Source organism: Sorex fumeus, unplaced genomic scaffold (genome assembly GCF_029834395.1).
Source record: "Sorex fumeus unplaced genomic scaffold, SorFum_2.1 ptg000034l, whole genome shotgun sequence".
In the NCBI taxonomy this organism is placed as follows: domain Eukaryota; kingdom Metazoa; phylum Chordata; class Mammalia; order Eulipotyphla; family Soricidae; genus Sorex; species Sorex fumeus.
Window position 1 is genome coordinate 27,890,576 of NW_026606091.1, and position 4,741 is coordinate 27,895,316.

At 43.2% G+C, this 4,741-nt stretch overlaps 1 pseudogene; it reads right to left on the reverse strand.

The window, feature by feature from the left end:
* Positions 1–4,268: 4,268 nt before the first annotated feature.
* Positions 4,269–4,398, reverse strand: LOC130026664 (uncharacterized; annotated as a pseudogene).
* Positions 4,399–4,741: the final 343 nt, after the last annotated feature.

Consider the following 4,741-nt stretch of genomic DNA (forward strand, 5'->3'; position numbering starts at 1 on the left):
AACAAACAAGTGCAGATGTCGCTTCGACTATACATTTTTGCCTCTCTGGGATATATTCCCAGGAGTGGTATTGCTGGGTCAAACAGGAGCTCAATTTCTAATTTTTTGAGAATCGTCCAGACTGTTTTCCAGAAGGGCTGAACCAGTGGACATTCCCACCAACAGTGAAGGAGTGTCCCTTTCTCGCCACATCCACGCCAGCATCGGTTGCTTTTGTTCTTTTGAATGTGGGCCAGTCTCTGAGGTGTGAGATGGTATCTCATTGTGGTTTTGATCTGTATCTCCCTGATGATTAATGATGTAGAGCATTTTCTCATGTGCTTTTTTGCCACTCGGATTTCTTCTTTGAGAAAGTTTCTGTTCATTTCATTGCCCCATTTTTGGACGGGGTTGGATGTTTTCTTCTTGTGGAGTTTAACCAGTATTTTGTATATCCTGGATATCAACCCCTTGTCAGATGTGTATTCGGTGAATATCCTTTCCCATTCTGTAGACTGTCTTTGTATTTTGGTCACTGTTTCTTTGGAGGTGCAGAAGCTTCTTAGTTTAAGATAGTCCCATTTATCTATCTCTGTTTTCACTTGCTCGGCCAGTGGCGTGGCATCTTTGAAGATACCATTAGCTTCAATGTCATGGAGGGTTTTGCCAACTTTGTCTTCAATGTACCTTATGGTTTCTGGTGTGATGTTGAGGTCTTTAATCCATTTTGATCTTACTTTTGTACATGGTGTTAGGCAGAGTTCTGAGCCCATTTTTTGCATGTAGCCGTCCAGTGATGCCAGCACAATTTGTTAAAGAGGCTTTCCTTACTCCACTTCACATTACTTGCACCTTTATCAAAGATTAGATGATCATATGATTGAGGGGAGATGTCAGTGTATTCAACCCTGTTCCATTGGTCTGCAGTTCTGCCTTTGTTCCAGTACCATGCTGTTTTAATTATTACTGGTTTGTAGTAGAGTTTGAAGTTCGGGAGGTTGATTCCTCCCATTTTCTTTTTCCCAAGAATTGCTTTAGCTATTAGTGGGGGCTTATTGTTCCATATAAATTTCAGGAGTGTTTGCTCCATTTCTTTGAAGAATGTCGTGGGTATCCTTATAGGGATTGCATTGAATTTATACCATGCTTTCGGTAGTATTGCCATTTTGACAATGTTAAGTCTCCCGACCCATGAGCAGGGGATATCTTTCCATTTCCTCATGTCCTCTTTTATTTCCTGAAGTAGTGTTTTGTAGTTTTCTTTGTACAGGTCCTTTACTTCCTTAGTTAAGCTGATTCCTAGGTACTTGATTTTCTGGGGCACAATTGTGAATGGGATTGTTTTTCTCATGTTGCTTTCTTCTCTCTCACTGTTTGCATATAGGAATGCCATGGACTTTTGGGTATTGATTTTATAGCCTGCAACTTTACTATACGAGTCTATTATTTCTAGGAGTTTTTTGGTGGAGGTTATTGGGTTCTCTAAGTATAGTATCATATCATCTGCGAATAGTGAGAGCTTGATTTCTTCCTTTCCTACCTGAATGCCCTTAATATCTTTTTCTTGCCTAATCGCTATTGCAAGTACTTCCAGTACTATATTGAACAGCAGTGGAGAGAGTGGGCATCCTTGTCTCGTCCCTGACCTAAGGGGGAAGGCTCTCAGTTTTTCCCCATTGAGGATGATGCTTGCTGTAGGCTTGTGGTAGATGGCTTTAATTATGTTGAGGAAGGTCCCCTCTATACCCATTTTGGCTAGGGTTTTCTTCATAAAGGGGTGCTGGATCTTGTCAAATGCTTTCTCTGCATCTATTGATATAATCATATGCTTTTTATCTTTTCTTTTGTTGATATGATGGATTATATTGATTGATTTCCGAATGTTGAACCATCCTTGCATCCCTGGGATGAATCCTACTTGGTCATGGTGTATGATCTTTTTGATGAGTAGTTGGATTCTATTTGCTAGTAGTTTGTTGAGGATCTTTGCATCTGTGTTCATCAGGGATATCGGTCTGTAATTCTCTTTCTTTGTGGTATCTCTGTCTGCTTTTGGTATCAGTGTGATATTTGCTTTGTAGAAACTGTTTGGAAGTGTTTTTGATATTTCAATTTTGTGGAAAAGCTTAAAGAGGATTGGGAGTAAGTCCTCTTTAAAGATTTGGAAGAATTCACTAGTGAATCCATCCGGACCAGGACTTTTGTGCTTGGGGAGAGTTTTTATTACCATTTCAATTTCCTTGATGGTGATAGGTCTGTTCAGGTATTCCAGGTCTTCTTGGTTCAGCCTTGGGAGTCTGTAGGAGTCTAGGAATTTATCCATTTCCTCGAGGTTTTGATGTTCTGTGGCATACAGTTTCTCAAAGTACTCCCTGAGGATCCTTTGAATTTCTGTAGTTTCTGTTGTAATGACCCCCTTTTCATTTCTGATTCGGTTTATTAGGGTTTTCTCTCTCCCTTTCTTTGTGAGTTTTGCTAGAGGCTTATCAATCTTGTTAATTTTCTCGAAGAACCAGCTCTTGGTTTCATTGATCTTTTGGATTGTTTTTTGGGTTTCCATCTCGTTAATCTCTGCTCTGAGTTTTATTATTTCCTTTCTCCTGTTCGGGTTGTGCTCCTTTTTTTGGTCCTTCTCCAAGCTCTGAAGCTGTGAGGTTAGGTTACTTATGTGTGCTCGCTCCTCCTTCCTGAGGAATGCTTGTAGAGCTATAAACTTTCCTCTTAACACAGCTTTTGCTGTGTCCCATAAGTTTTGGTAACTCGTGTCCTCATTTTCATTCGTTTCTAGGAATCTTTTGATTTCCTCTTTGATTTCCTGTCTAAGCCACTCGTTGTTCAGTAGAGCACTGTTTAATTTCCAGGTGTTTGATTTAGTTTTCTGTTTTTGTATGTGATTTACTTCTAATTTCAGCGCATTATGGTCTGAGAAGATTGTCAATACAATCTCTATCTTCTTAATTTTTTGGAGGCATGTTTTGTGGCTCAGCATGTGGTCTATCTTGGAGAATGTTCCATGTACGGTTGAGAAGAATGTGTATTCAGCTTTTTGTGGATGAAGTGTCCTGTATATATCTACTAAGTCCCTTTCTTCCATTGTTTCCCTCAGATGAAGTATGTCCTTGCTAAGCTTGAGTCTGGTTGATCTATCAAGAGGTGACAAAGCAGTGTTGAAGTCTCCCACTAGTATTGTGTTGCTGTTGATGTCTTTTTGCAAATCTATGAGTAGTTGTTTTAAGTACTTTGCTGGTCTCTCATTAGGTGCATATACATTTATTATTGTAAGTTCTTCCTGTTGTACAGATCCTTTGATCAATAAGAAATGACCTTCACTGTCTCTTATGACCTTCCTCACTCTGAAATCGATGTGGTCTGATATTAGGATGGCTACCCCAGCTTTTTTATGGGAGCTGTTTGCCTGTAGGATTGTTTTCCAGCCTTTGACTCTGAGTCTGTGTTTGCTTTGACTATTGAGATGTGTTTCTTGCTTTCAAATCCTCTTGTCTTCTATTGGCATTGCTTTCCATTGTTTCTTTTAGTTCCCTAAGCATCCTAAGTAGCTCCCTCCTGAATTCCTTGTCAGAGAGGTTGTCTAACACTGAAGTACTGTTGGTGTCATCTGGGCTAGACTCTTCAATAAGAAAGTTTGGTGGGCCTTTGCGTTGCTTTACCATTGTGAAAACTGTGGTTTAGTCCTTAACATTCACTGTTACTATTCTGCTTGATATGCAGTGTGAGTTAAGATAGGCTTATGAGTTATTGGCTACTGTGTTTCTAGTGACTGAGTTAAACTAGAGAAGTTTCCATCGAAGAAGGTAGCTTATGGTTCCTATGCCATATGAAGTGGGAAAATATTTCGCGGCCACGATAGCGGCCGCGGATCCGGAAAGAGTCCCTGGCACTGAGCGAGGAGTTGGGAACGTCGATGGAGCTAGCTGTGCATGCGCAGAGAGGGTCCCAGGCCCTTGGGGGCGGGCTGTACCTGGTAGGAATAGGAGGCGTTTCCTTGGTTGCCCAGAGCTGGGCCTCCGGGCCCGTCCCACGCAGACCAGGGGTAAAACCGGCTTTCTAGGAGGTGGAGCTAGCTGGGCATGCGCACAGAGGGTCCCAGGCCCTTGGGGGCGGGCTGAACCTGGTAGGAATAGGAGTTGTTCGCTTGGTTGCCCAGAGCTGGGCCTCCGGGCCCGTCCCACGCTGACCAGGGGTAAAACCGGCTTTCTAGGAGGTGGAGCTAGCTGAGCATGTGCACAGAGGGTCCCAAGCCCTTGGGGGCGGGCTGTACCTGGTTGGAATAGGAGTCGTTCGCTTGGTTGCCCAGAGCTGGGCCTCCAGGCCCGTCCCACGCAGACCAGGGGTCTAAATTTCAATTTTTAATATGAACAGATACTACACTTGATCTTAGCCAAAAGGCCGAGAAGCTCCGGGGGCTGGAGCGATAGCACAGTGGTAGGGCGGTCGCCTTAAAAGCGGCCAACATGGCCGACCTGAGTTCAAATCCTCCGCCCCTCTCGGAGAGACCGACTAGCTACCGAGAGTATTCGATATGCCAGACATAGTAACAACAAAGTCTCCAATGGAGACGTTACTGGGCCCGCTCGAGCAAATCGACGATCAACGGGAGTGACTTTACCTTTTACCTTTACCTTTTTATATGAAAATTAAGAGATCGTGGGGTCTCACCATGTTTCGCGCTTGTCCCTGTCCCTCCCCGAGCGCACCCGCCCCTACCCAGTCTTTCCAGAGGGATTCAGGGCTTCATTCTTAT